We start from the raw sequence: 15,574 nt of genomic DNA, 5'->3' as shown, positions 1-15,574 counted from the left end.
AACTCCAAATTACCATTTTGAGTCATCCCTGAACTGTGAAACTCTTAATTTCACCTTAAAATTCCTATTTGAACTAGTTCGAGGCTTAATCGACTCAATGGTACCATTAGGGGCAATATCGTCTTTTAACAATTTCTCGAACTTCCTAAATATACAAACATTCTATCGAGCATGTAAATGACGTAATAATTATTTTACAAAGGACATGACGTAATAATTATTTTACAAAGCAGGGTTTGACAGGCATAGTTTGGAATAAAATATTTCACATGAAAGGAAATAGTAATTAAATAATAATATTTTTATCAAGGATGAATTAATGAGATAAAAGGTGATTCAGAAGTGAATCGAGGCAAAGTAAGATGTTTTGGAGCCTTAGAAGGCTAGGAGAAAATTTTAGAATAAAATAATATTAAAATATTAATATTTTATTAATTGTTGAAAGTAGTCATGTAGGAGGAGTATACGACTAATCCAAGTGGGGGAGAAGAAGTAAGAATGAATTTTGATGGAAAACGGCGTTAGCGAGGCTCACATGCCTTTATTAAATAGAGCACAAGCGGGTAAGTATATATTTAAATATTATGGAGACGAGTTAGTGAAGTAAAAACTTGATATTTTATTGATACAAGTGTTAAGGAAGAAAAATAGAAAGAAATTGGAATTAAAATATTGTGGGAGGACTTAATTAAAAAAGATGAAAAACTTGGAGGGCTAAATAGTAATTTTACCATTAGCTTGGTCAAAGCTTCCAAAGAAAGCTTTGACTCTTTTCTTCTTTTTCCATGGTTGATCCTTATCTCTCCAAAAGGCATTTTCTTCTTCTTCTTCTTTTTCCTCCCAATGTGATTTTCCTCATCACCATGAAAAATCAAGTTTTTTTTCTTTTCTTTTCCTTTCCTTTCTTTTCTTACTTCTTCCTTCTCCTACCTCCTTGTGCACCAAACCCATAAATTTCAACCCCATTTTTCAGCACAACCAAACCCTAGGAGGGGGAAAGAAAAAATCTTTCTTTCTTTTCTTTATTTTCCATTTCTACTCCACTTTCATCATCACTTGAACTTTCAACTTCAGATCTTTATTTTTAAAGCCAAAAGGTATATATTTTCAACTCTTGAATTTTAGAATTTATGGGTTAATATTTTCAAATTTTATTTCCTAATTTCTTCAAATTTTTTTTCTTGAAAATATTAGGTTTCTATTGATCTATATACCTCCAAGCTCATCCAGGTAAAGAAACTTTAAATTGGAATAGTTGGTCTAATGGGTTTGTGAATTAGACAAGAATTTTAGGTTAAATGTTAGGTTAAAGTGTAGATTGTCTAGTGTAAATTTATTGGAATTATTAGATTCAATTTATGACGTAATTGAGGTTGTTATGGTTTATTGACAAATATAGGTGCTAATGGTACTTCAGGGCTTACTTGGATTAGGACCTTGTTGGTGTTAGTTTTGTAAGGTGAGTGAACTTGAATTTAAAAGGTTTTGAACAAATGCATATGTGTTGAATGAAATGTTAGAATATCCTTGGTTGGCTCTTTTAAAATTTATGCACGAGAACAAGCTTTCACAAGTGATACTTCTACGTTTTTAAATGTAAAATGTAATGAATTACGTATTTGAAATATTGTGTTGAATTTCCAATTGAATTGTGGCATGTGATGTATTGTTATGCAAAGATTCTTGTTACATGTTGTTATGTGTGCCATGCATGGAAATGTAATGTTGAATGATAATTATAACCGTGTGTGTGTGGTGTGGGAATGCACATGACGGTGCCGGTAGTGTGCTTTGTGGGAGAGCACATGTCGATGATATGTGCCATGTGCACTGTGAGAGAGCACACGCCGATGATATATGCCATGTGTAGTGTGGGAGAGCACATGATGATGATATATGCCATGTGTGGTGTGGGAGAGCACATGATGATGATATTTGAAATGTGTGGTGTGAGAGTGCACATGAGCTTAGTTGAGGATGGCAGTTGTATGCGTTAAGCCAAGTTGTCTGGTTGGGATTGACCTTGATGTGTTTCATGCATGTTTGAAATGTGATTGCATTGAATGTTGAAAGTTGAATTTCCTAAATGTTTTAAAATGATTTAAAAGTCAACATGGCATCGAGTTTGTTTATGATATACAAATTGCATGGTTTCAATACAAGTGTATCGTGTTTTCTAAAGATCTTCCGTATCGTTTGCTTGTTCCCTTCCTATGTTTACTCACCGGGTTTATACTCATTTTTTTCAACTTCATGTTTTAGTTTTCAGGATCGAAGGTAGTTGGATCCTAGGTTGAGGTGCTCCTTTTATTCATCTTTTTGTAGGTTCACTGCGACTTTTAATGATAGCACCCATGCCCAGAGTCACTCCGTTGGTTGTCAAGGGTCGGTTGTATGTTTATATATGATGGTTTAATATAAATTGTGAGATTTGCTGTGAACTTTATATGTACTTGATTTTCACGATTTAAATTTGAAGATATTGTTATTAGAAATCACGAGTTTTAGATCCTAAAGAAAAAAAAGTGATAGATGGACTACTAAAAGGTTTACATAGAGAGACTTGCTTGGGCCTGGTGGGCTATGCCTATTGGGCCCATGTGTCGGTCATGGCTCGGGTTTTGAGCTGTGACAAAGTTGGTATCAGAGTCTAGGTTTAGTCGAGTCCTAGGAACTCTTGTGTTAGTTAGGGGAGTTGTCGAAGTTAGTGTAGAGTCTTCTTTATGATTTGTGACTGCAGCATAAGTCATAGACAGGAGGCTATATAAACTCCTATTGCTAATGTTATATAAAGGTCATAAGTGATGCCGTCGTCTAGGTTTGAGATGCCACCCAAGACATGAGCGGTTGTTGGCAAAATTTTAAGCAAATGCTTCTAATAAAAGGTTAATGTAATGATATATCCCCCCGACTAAGGATGGAGGAAAGTGGAGTTGGACTAATAGATTTGTAATAACTTGTTCATTAAGTGGAGTTATAATTTGAGCCCATGATGGTCGATGAAAATAAAATTAGATAACTATGAATTGTATTTGAGGTCAATATAAAGCAGCACGTGGGATAATGGTAATGAGGGGCGTACCTTGACTGGAGTAAATAGTGATTGTTATAAATGATGTGTGGTCATCAAGTAAAAGGCTAGTAAACAAATCTGCTCTAAAGATGATCTTGAATTTTGCTATGCTTAGCGTGAAGCCAAAAGATTAAAGGACTAGTTGTGGATTTGGTAGCTTGAAGTTAAATGACTTAAAAGTGTTGATTTTAGTCTAAATGTCATATGGAGTTCTATGTTTGAGCTTAATATACAAGTTGCTTTAAAGATCATTTTAAAAGTCTATATGGTTCAGTATGCAACCTATGATGTAAATGATTAGTCTTTAATTTGTTTCTCCAAAGGTAAGAGATTTAGAAAATGTTGACTTTTGGATAAGCTCGAAGAGGGAGCTTCTGCATCCTAAGTTTACGAATTTGGATCTTATGGCCGCAAAGGTGAGATGCAACAATTAAGTGAATTGTCCACCTTACCAATGTTAATGGTTAATGATTGATGAGTAGAGTTAAGATCGCAATGCAAGGTAAAGTACACTTTGATATTTATGTACCTAAGAGTTATTTAGAGATCATTCCTCCATCAAATTTGCACTAAATGTTATGGTAAAGGTATATGAATGTTAGTAGTGAAATATGTCCAAAGTGAGATATGTTGAGAATAATGTTTCGATCACAAACTTGTGATAGAAAGCTAGTTTTGCAAATTGTGGTTTTCATGACCATGAAATATATGGAGGTTATCAATAAGTAGGTATACACTTAGAGTTGTACATCTTGTGATTTGCATGCATCGTATGGAAGGAGATATCCCATAGAAGGATTTAACCTAATTGGTGGTTACATGACTATAGGCTTGGCATGAGATTGAGAATGCCCTAACATGTATGAGAAGTGTGTTGTGAAAGGCTGAAAGTCATTAAGATGAATGATGGGTGAAACATAGAAGTTGTTATGATGAGCATAAGAAGCTTAAGGATAATCAATTCAAATATATTAAGTTAGTTTAGTTCGATCAGAAATAAGAGCAAGGACACCTTGGGAGATCTTAAAATAATGTCCAATGGGGTCAATGAGCTAAATGTTATCGAACATACATTAAATTGTTAAAGTTATGAGTGGCTTTGAAGATAAGCCTTTGATTGTCTAAGTCCTCAACAAAATTCTATTAAAGGATGTGTTTAAGTGTTTTGGAAGTGTATTGAAAAGCATAAGAACAATATACTAGTTTGACTTACTATAAGAGGTTGAATTTGGATGGCCATGAGTGGCTTGTGAACAATCAAGCAGTGTACAAGTATATGCTCATAAAGGGAGCTATGATTGGTAGATAGGGGTGGAACTTTAGAATTTCATTGTCATAGTTATGAGATTATATTTTGTATAATATGATATAGCGTAGAACTTCAACGGTGAAATAGTGTTCACTGCTTTAGGCATTGAACTATAAGTTATGGACTTGTATCCACCTTGTGGACACCCTGGTGAGATAAATTCAAGAGATTTTCACAATGAGAAAACATTAAAGCTTAAAGAGCAAATTGCATGAGAAAACATTAAAGCTTAAAAAGCAAATGGCTATCTAGTCAAGTTGGGGCTCGTGACTAATATGTCACATAAGTATAAAGATGTGTTGCAAATATAAGGATGTTTGGAAATGTTGGTTTGAGGCAATGATTATCTTGCCATTATGTAAACCCGATGAGGATGCAGTCTCGATATACTTGTAAATGCAAGGCATAAATTGTGAAACGTGCTTCCCCCACAAGTTTCAAATTATTTTAAGTAATTATCAAGGTAAAGTGCCTGTTAAGGGAAGGAAAAGGTTGAATTGTGCTTCAAATGCTTAGAGAACGATGGTGATATGGTCTGATTAGATGATACTACCCTTAGTGAGGGAATAAAAATACACTACAGAAATTATAGAGATCTACTTAGAAAAGAGATGATTGATTTGAGATTTTAAGTACTCATATATGAGTAAAGACTTTGGTAATGAGCTATGACCTAAAGGCATGATATTAGAATATGAATTCTGGCTAAGAAAAATCAGCTTTTAAGATACGTGGTGCTTAGGGATGATGCAATTAGTGATTGACTCTTGTATGAGAATAGAACACATAAACCGGTTTTGAGTATTCCCCACGTGATGGTGAGCACGATCTGATTAAACATAAGAGGAGATGATCCTAAACTTGATTTATTGGTTATTTCAGTATTACAAGTGGCTTATTGAGCTTGATATGCCTAAGACTACTTGAAGTTGAAATTTTTAGAAATATATATATGAATATATATGTTGCAAATTGGCACAAGAACTCATACGGAGTTAGTTATAATTTGATTTGATGATGATATTCTATCAGTGGTTATAGCACTAAATAATGACTAAGATAATCTATCGGTGATCTTGGTAGTGAACAAGTTAATTATAATACTGTCAGCTTGAAGGTATGTGTTTATACTTCTGGTATAAGTTCATAAAATTCTATCATGTCATGATTAGCTTGGTGTTTTTGATATAACCTGAGAAGCTTGACATATGAACTAGCCTAATTGTAAGCTAGACTTTGTTAGGCTATTATGAAGTACACAAATAGAGAAGTATGCCATGAATTTAATATCCTAAAAGGCAATGGAAAACAATGTATCGGTTTTGGTATAGCTCCAATATATAGCTTTCATATATGAAGATTGGGAAAAAATTTATAACTTATGCATGAAAGTTGTGCATTTGGATTTATGTAAGAAAAGTTTAAAATTTGCCTTGTTTGACATAAAGCCCATGATTGAGAATGAATAATTATGGATTTAATATTATAAGGTAAAAAGGCTAAAAGAAGTTAATTTCGGAAAGGTCTTAGTAGATGATTCTTTGATTTTAAAGTGCACTTAAGGAAAAATAAGTGTCTAGTTTCATCTTCGGGATGATGAACTAATGAGGCCGTGAGATTCGGCATCTGAAATGACTTTGAGGAATCTCAAGTTAGATATATTTTTTATGTGGCTTATGACTAATAAATTAACTATGATTCTGGAATTATAGAGATGGTTAGTAATCAAGATGAGACTTGGAAAAGAACTTTAAAGAAAAAATTTTGAGCAATTTTAACCTTAACTGGTTGAGCTATTGATTAAAGAGATTGGCTAAGACTATAAAGATGTGTTCAAAATGTCATTATTTATTGAAATGCATTGTGGTAAGAGTTGAGATCTACTTAGTAAGTACTCGATCATGAAAGTATTGGAGTTCTGTTTTTAGGAATATGGTTACTAATGGTTATCAGATTTGAATCATCCGTGATGTAGAACATATATGAATAAATAATGCCTGTTCTGATCCTTATGTATTATGAAATGCTTGAATGGGATTTGTATGGAAGTATGTAAAACAAAATAGAGATTGGTTGATAATTTAGACCTATAGTCAATGGTGGAATAAATGCTTGAATGTTGGAAAGTTTGATAAAAGATCAAAGTAGAGGAATTGTGAATGGTTATGTAAACATGCATGATTGATAATTTAAGGTTGATTTGATTGCGGTGCAACTAGAATTAATGACACATTTGAATTCTCTTTATAAGATGAAGAATGATATTGTTTTGATCAAAGAAGTGTAGTACACAAAATTATATATTATGACATTGTCAAGTTTTCTATAAAGATTGGAAGACGAAATAATGTCTAAGACCAAGATACTATTTTAAGAATGCCCGACGAAAGTGATGTGGCAGAATTTTAAAACTTTGATTATTCACTCTACGTCGATTCGAATTCGAGGACGAATTCGTTTTAAGTGGGGGAGACTGTAACACTCTGTATTTTGATATGTTGGCTAATAAAGCTTATCGGATGCCAATTGAGGTTAATTAGAGTGTTTAAAAGTGATGAAGGGTGAAAGGCATAGTTTGGAATAAAATATTCCGCATGCGAGAAAATAATAATTAAATAATAATACTTTTATTGAAGATGAATTAGTGAGATAAAAGGTGATTTGAAAGTGAATCGAGGTAAAGTAAGATGTTTTGGAGCCCAAGAAGGCCAGGGAAAAATTTTAGAATAAAATAATATTAAAATATTAATATTTTATTAATTATTGAAAGTAGTCATGTAGGAGGAGTATACGACTAATCCAAGTGAGGGAAAAGAAGTAAGAATGAATTTTGATGGAAAACGGTGTTAGCGTCTCGCGTGCCTTTATTAAATAGAGCACGAGTGGGTAAGTATATATTTAAATATTATGGAGACGCATTGGTGAAGTGGAAACTTGATATTTTATTGGTACAAGTGTTATGGAAGAAAAATAGAAAGAAATTGGAATTAAAAGATTGTGGGAGGACTTAATTAAAAAGGGTGAAAATCTCGGAGGGCTAAATAGTAATTTCACCATTAGCTTTGTGTTTTTAGGGTTTTTTAGTGGCTATAAATAGCTCTTTTTCAACAGTTGAGAGGAAAAGTTCAAGGAGGCAACAAACGACAGTTTTTGAGAGAAAAGAAATGGGTTTTCAATGAGAAAAATGAAAAGAAATAAAGGGAACTAAGGATTAAGAATCGACACAGGGTTTGATTTTTCTTTACTCTTCATTTCTTTCTTGTTATTTTGTTGTAGCAATGATCTTTTCTCTTGATTTAATTATGTCTATTGTAAATACAATGATAAACTAATTTCGTTTTCTAAGATTATGGGAAATTTCATTATGTAGTTTGATTATTTGAATTTTTCTTGCTTAGTGTTAATGGAAATCACATGGTTTATTCAATTTTGCACTTAATGCCTTTCACTACCTGATTACCAATTAAAATGTAGTGGGTCTCTAAATGGAACTTGACAGAAGGAGTTTAGAATAGACCATAGTTTTGAATAGCTTATGTTCAATTCATTTTGGACTTAGGTGATAGTTTCATGCTTAGGATAAACATGTACCTAAATACCTTACGCAGCCATATTAGAACACGAATTTAATGAACTTTTTCTAATTAATTTGCATAGACATATGGGATTAATTCATAAAAGGTATGCGTGCATGATATCGACAGATGACATGTACATAATCTAGATTTCAAGTTCAAGGTTTAGGGTTTAGGAAATTATTTAAATCAAGCAAAGTTTTGAAAGACACCATAATTTTAGGTTTTGAGTTAATATTTCTTTTAATGACATTTTGTGCTTCGTTAATTATATAATTAATTATTTTTAATTTAATTAATCCTTTAAAATTGAGTGCGTGGATAAAGATTAGTTTGTTAGAAATTTAGTACTTAGAAAGAATAGGTACGAATCTTTGTGCGAAACAATATTCAACTTACTTTATATTACTTATAAGGCCACATGCACCTGCGTGTATAATCCGACCAACAAGATTTTGGTGCCATTGTCAGGGATTTGTTTTCTTATTTATATTTACTGATATTAAATTAAACAAATTGTCTTAGACCAAGTTTTTCTTTTCTTTTGTGTTTTCATATGTGTTCGACATTGTATGTGTGAGCATGAAACTTAGAGACTATCTTGTGTGATGATAACTCTGCTGTATAGAGTTATTTTTAACACATTTTAGGGACTTTAGTGGCTAGGCCTTTGAGTTCAAGATCAGATTTTAACCTTTTAAGCTATTTTTCCAATTATGATAGATTACATATTGAAGAGTTAAATTAGTTGATGTTAGTTTAATTTCACTTTACTTTGTCTTAATTTACTTTAGGAAAAGTTATTACCAATTTTGCTCATGGTTTTGTCTAGGATATGATGAGCAAGGTGAAAGAAAGTTATGATATCTTAAGTGTGATGAAGGTGTCACTCATACATGTTGCAGTAATTTGAAGATAACTTGAGCTGAAGAAATCCAATTGATGTGATTTTTGATTCATTAGAAAGATAAGAGAAGGAGCTACAACTATTATGTTTATCACTTTGCCCAGTTTAGATCAGATTGAGGTGAAATTACATTTAAAATTTATAAATAGATACAGTTTTGCACTTAAGGCTTTTTGGATTGAGGCCGCGGCCTTGAGTAACTCATGGCCATGGTGATGAAAGTGAGACAGCCTTAGTGTCAAAGGACCATGGCTATGGCATTGAGCATCATGGGGGTATCATACAAAAACCCAAGAAAATAGCGCTGTGGCACTACCAAGGAAGGCCACTGTGTCGAGGCACCAAGAAGTCATGGCCGTGGCTCCACCTCGATTTCCATAATTAAAACTTTTGACAAAAAATTGGAAAGTAGGGCAACCTTGCACATATTTAAAAGCCTTTTTGAAAGCATTTAGAGGAGAGATGGCAGTAGCTTTTCTGGAGAATTGGAGTTACGAATCAAGTAAGAATTCAAGAGCAATTAAGAGAGTTTCGAGATTTACCAGGAGTCAACATTAGTTTCTTTCTCTCTTTTGTGTTATTTTTATTTTCTTGTTTCGAATTCATAGCTAAATTTCTTTGAATATTGTTTTTATTAGATATTATGAGCTAAACTATTTTTCTAGGATTGTGGTGGATTTCAACATGTAGTTTAAATTTTAGTTTCTCTTTTATTTACTATGAATGGGGATAGTTTTGCCTATTCAAATCTATTCTTAATGCTTTTGATTGCCTGACCAACAATTAAATGATTTGTGAATCTAATTGAGACTCGATAAAGAGATTTTAGATTGGACTAAGATTTGAATAATGTATGTTCACGTCACTTAGGTTATTTGATTCGCGATTCGAGCAGACATAGCTAATTGCCATACATAGCCAAATTAGAACACTAGCTTAATGAACCTTATTTAATTGATTCCTTTAGACGTATAGTGACCCAATTAAGTTAAGTATTTATGCAAGCATCTCAATGGAGACTTGTACATAACTTTGGATTCTAGGTTAGTAAAACTGCCCATGAATGTAAATAATAGGGGAAGCTGGTATCAGATGAAGTGTTGAATGAACCCATAATTCTAGGTCTTTAATCTACTGCTTTTCTCAACATATGTAATTTCTATTAGTTAATTTAGTGCTTGTTTTAATTAATTTGCTAAATTTTAGTTACTTATACAAGATTAATTTGTCATAAATTTTAGTACTTAGCTATTTACTATCTATGTTACTTGTTCGATACGAATACTTGGGTGTGCAAAATCGATAACAAGTTTTTGGTGTCGTTGTCAGGGATTTTGTTTTCTTTGTTATTTGCTAATATTAAAATTTTACATATTAGTCTTAATTTAAGTTTTCTTTTTGTTTTGCAGTTGTGTTCAATTGTTGTATGAGATGAGCAAACAACTTGGAGACTATCTCGTGTGATTTAGAAATTGTGAGAACATTTCGTAGACTTTGACGAGATAATCAACAAGGTGTTGGTCCAGTAAATACAATGACTGATCAACAAGGTGAACAACAAATCCAAGAGTGTGTAGTAGCCGAGAATCGTTGCTTCAGGGATTATGTTGTTCCTTTAGTACAAGGAATTCCATTAAGCATTCGAAGGCCAGCTATTCAAGCAAACAATTTTGAAATCAAGTCGGCTGTCATCACCATGATTCAAACTTCAATCTAGTTTGGGGGTTTATGAATGATGATACAAATGGCTATATGTCAAACTTTTTGGAAATTTGTGATACGTTCAAACACAATGGTGTCAAAGATGATGCAATTCGTTTGAGGCTTTTTCCTTTTTCATTGAGGGATAAAGCTAAAGCATGGTTGAATGCACTCCCTGCTGTCTCAGTAACAACATGGGATGATCTTGCTCAGAAATTCCTTGCCAAATTCTTCCTTCCAGCTAAGACAGTAAAAATGCGAAATATAATCACATCTTTCATGCAACAAGATTTGACATCGTTGTATGAAGCTTGGAAAAGATACAAAGAATTGCTTCGACGTTGTCCTCATTATGGTCTCCCAGAGTGGCTTCAGGTGTAGGCTTTTTATAATAGTTTGAGTAGGCATGTTCAAACTACCATTGATGCTACTGCGAAAGGAGCTTTAATGGCTAAAGTGATAGATGAGGCATATGATTTATTAGAAGAGATGTTTGTAAATAATTACCAGTCGTCAATGGAGCGATCAATGTAGAGGAGAGTAGTTGGAATTCATGATGTAGATGTTATGACAACATTATCTACTCAGGTAACAGCTCTAACTAAAACTCTTAAACCTTTTGGCACTACTAGTGTGCAATGTCCTTTTGTAGCTTGTGAGTTTTGTGGAGATAATCATGTAAGTCATCAATGTCCATGTTCAACAAAGACAGTGCACTTTGTGGGTAATAGATAGCAAAACAACCCTTACCCTAATACTTGCAACCTAGGGTGGAGGAACCATCAAAATTTCTCTTGGGCTAATAATCAAGGTTTGTCCTCAACTTCAAGGCCAATTGCAGCTCTAGGATTCCAACAGCAAGTCGGAGAATTTATTTTAGAGAAAAAGCCAGTTGTGGAAGATTTGCTAAGGCAGTACATAACACAGAATGATAGCATCATACAAAGCCAAACAGCTCTCATTCAGAGTCAAGCAACATCAATTTGAAACCTTGAGACTCAAGTTGGTCAACTTGTCGATTTATTAAACAATAAACCTCAAGGAACACTACCTAGCGATACAGAGGTGAATCCAAGGAGAGAAGGTAAGGAACAAGTTATGGCAATCACCTTGAGGAGCGAAAAAGAGGTTGACAATAGTGTTAGGCAAGCTACTCTTCAAGATAAGCCAGTTGAGAATGAAAAAGTGATTAAGACAGTTGATAAGCATATTCAAGAAGAGGAAGCAAGGGCAACTTTACCACCACTACCCTTTCCTCATTGCCTTCTAAAACAAAAGCTTGATAAGCACTTCCAAAAATTTCTCAAGGTATTCATAAAGCTTCACATCAACATTCCTTTCGTAGAAGCTTTAGAGCAAAATGCCATCATATGTGAAGTTTCTTAAGGACATCTTAACTAAGAAAATGAAATTGGAGGATTTTGAGGCAATTATACTCACTGAGGAGTGCAACACGATAATACAAAACTAGCTTCCACCAAAGCTTAAGGACCCAAGGACTTTTTCTATCCCTTGCTCAATTGGTAATTTTAATTTTTTAAAAGCTTTATGTGATTTGGGTGCTGGTTTCTCAATTATGCCTTTGTCTGTTGCTAAAAGAATTAGACTACCTGAGATTCAATCTACTACAATCACCTTGCCATTAGTTGATAGAACGATAAGGCACCCCTGTGGGGTTATAAAGGATGTCTTGCTTAAAGTTGAGAAATTGTGCATTCTAGTGGACTTCATAGTACTTGAGATGGAGGAGGATCAAGAGATTCTGATCATATTGGGATGTCCATTCTTAGTCACTGCAAGTGCACTAATAGATGTAAGGGAAGACAAAATCAATTTTAGAGTTGGTGAAGACGTAGTTGAATTTACTATTTTTAATGCAACTAGAGATCCTTCCTCCATAGCTCATTGTTATAGAGTGGACTTAGCTAATAAGGTAAAGGTGATTTTACTCCACCATTTCCAAGTAAACCAGCACCTACCCTTGAGTCAAAGCCATCGCCACTACATCTCAAAACAATGTAGTGTTATGATAAGCATAATATACCACCTTCTAGTGATTGTGATTTAGAGGTTGCGTAGCAAGTAGTACTTTTTAGTTCACCCATCCATCTTTTTCCACGACAACTTCAACCATATTGGTGGAAAACCTTAAAGGTGGTAAAAGTTTTATCTTATGGCTACATTGAAATTTTTACTACAAATATTGGAGCATTCAAGGTAATGAAACAAAGCCTCAAGCATTCTTGCGGTGATGAAGAAGTGAAAAAAGGGGTATCATAATCAAGCTAGTGTCTATAAAGAAGCACTTCTTGGGAGGCAACCCAAGTTATATCTTTTTCAACTAACTTGTTATTTTAGTTAGTTTTGTTTTTCTATTTAAATAAGTACTTATAACCTTTCCCTCGCTTGTTTGTTGAGTTTGCAGGTTTGGAAAGCATGAAGATAAGGAGGAAGAAAATTAGAGCTCTCAATGCACTGTCACCATTGATAGGGGAGTTCCTTTTTCTTATTCTTTTTAGCTTTTCACATTGAAAAATGTGCTATTTAAGTTTCGAGGAAGGTTTTATTGTTATTAGTTTTTATCATACTTTAGGTTAGTTATTTTCATTAAACTTATTTTATTTTTATGCATATGCATTTGCATTTGAATTGGATTTAATTGTGACAGTTTCGTTTAATTTACCTATCCAATGATGAAACTTAGTTTTATTCCTATTTTGATTCTTTGAAACATGTGAATATTGTTTAAGTATTATGTAAATTCTTATACTAAGATTTATCGTTATGATAAAATTTCTGCATTTTGAGCATCATGTCTTTCGCTTAGATACATTTTTCCATATATGAAAAGTCTTTAGTAATTAGTATTAATAATATTATCCACTTCTAATCTTATTAGAATTAGAATTAAAATATTATTACAAATTAAAACATTTTTAATTCATAATCCTTAAATGTTTTAAGTAACTTTTACTAATTCTTTTAAATTAAAGATTATGTGTCATAAATTATCTAATCTTATTAGATAATTTAAATCTAATATTTAAGACAACATTATCATTAATTATCTTTATGCATCTTATTCAAATTTCCCTTCTTAAAAGAAAAAAAATTAATTCATGATATTTCTCTTGTCCATATTTGTCACTGATAACTCTCTAATATTGAGTTATTTGGACTTAACTTTGAGAGTAATTTAGCTTAGGTCTTGTAGTAATGTATAGAAATTAATTAAGTTTTATTTAATTATTTTAAATTAGTTAATTTAAGTGAGTTAATCTAATTTTAGTTAATTTTATGCTTAATTTGTTTTAATGTGATTAAGATAGGTTGTTATTGATTTATTTGTGCTTTTAATGGTGTTTGATGAAAGAAGAATTTCAGTCACTCTTTCATATTTGTAGGAATTAAATTCTTAAATTTATGGATGCGATTAATTGAACTTTGATATCTTTATTTTAGGGAATCAAATTTTCTAATTTAAATATATCAAAATTTATCTTTCTGGAACTTTTCTATAAGATATTATTTAGTACAATAGTATTTTTAATTGGACCAATATAGACTGCAACTATGGATATTAAAATCCCAAAAACCATGACTTTACAAAATTCTAGCAGCATTGTAGCCTATGTTATCACGACCCAAATCCCGAGCCATGATCAGCGCATGGACTCAATGGACATAGCCCACTAAGCCCAAGCAAGCCTATCTATGTGACCTGTTCATTATTCCATCAAAGTTACTAAAGTCACATTTCATAATTTTGAATTAAAATAATACTAACCATTGCCAACTCGTAGTGGCATTACCCATCAAAATATCCATATATTGTCTACAACATGTATCTTAATAATTTACATCAGGTTTGTCTATACATCTAAAAAAAAGAAGACTCGATTTTCAGCGAAGAGACTCGGATGAAAGTACAGCTACTGAATGCCGAGACACCTACCAAGAGTCGAATCTACGAGGACACCTCGACCTAGTTACCAACTGCCTCCTGATCTGAAAACATGAAGTTGAAAACGGTGAGTACAAACTTAGTGAGTGAACATAAGAAGGGAATAAGCAAACAAGACGAAAAGTTTAAAGAATCATGATGCATTTATTTTCAAAACAATGCAATTTAGTTTCATTCTTATTAAAACCCCTCGTTAACCCCTTAAATGATTAATCACTTGATAGTAATGATTCCATACACAACAAAGAATTTGAAGAATGAAAGCTTCAGTGATATACAAGCTAGTCATATGAAACAACGGGTCCTTGCTGCAGTGGGAAGGCATTCTCACTGTAACGAAATCTAGGCTTAAGTTATTAGCTGGATGAGGGTTTCTCAATTAGCCAAGGGTTTCTATCTCAAATTCCTCATTTCAAACTTAATTAAATAAACCCCTAAATATTGGAAGTTCATGATTAATTATGGTGTAAGTGAAATGGAAAAATGTGGCAAAAACCAACAAGATAGCATACCGAACAGAAAGTTTCTCGCTACAGTGAGATTCTTTCTCGCTACAACGAAATTCAAGTGGCCAAAACAGAATGTTTCTCGCTGCAGCGTGAAGCTCCAGAAACTTTCTTCTTGCAGTGAGAACCAGGTTAGGTAGACCCCTCAAACCCGAGAGTTTCTCGCTACAGCGAGAAACAGGGCACCAAACAAAAGTTTCCATTCTCTCAAGAAAAAGGTCATCTTGCTGAAATGACAAAATCAACATGAAACACTTAAAAATTCCCAAAGTTCAGCATGCCAAATTTTTATTTGCATTACAATCATATACCATGTTCATGAGCTTTTATTTTATAAACATATATATACATATATACATAGTAAAACACCAATACCACCATTGCCTCACGCAGCTCATGTGCATCCCCCCACATCGTGCACAATTAGTGCCATCGTGTGCATCCCCCTATATTGTGCACACGAGCACTTTCATGATTAAACTCCCTCACCACCGTCATCACCGGCATGTGCATCCCCCCCAAATCGTGCACACGCACGG

Source organism: Theobroma cacao, chromosome 3 (assembly GCF_000208745.1).
Source record: "Theobroma cacao cultivar B97-61/B2 chromosome 3, Criollo_cocoa_genome_V2, whole genome shotgun sequence".
Classification (NCBI taxonomy): domain Eukaryota; kingdom Viridiplantae; phylum Streptophyta; class Magnoliopsida; order Malvales; family Malvaceae; genus Theobroma; species Theobroma cacao.
The sequence above is the reverse complement of the archived record's forward strand: the minus strand, read 5'-3'. Positions refer to the sequence as shown.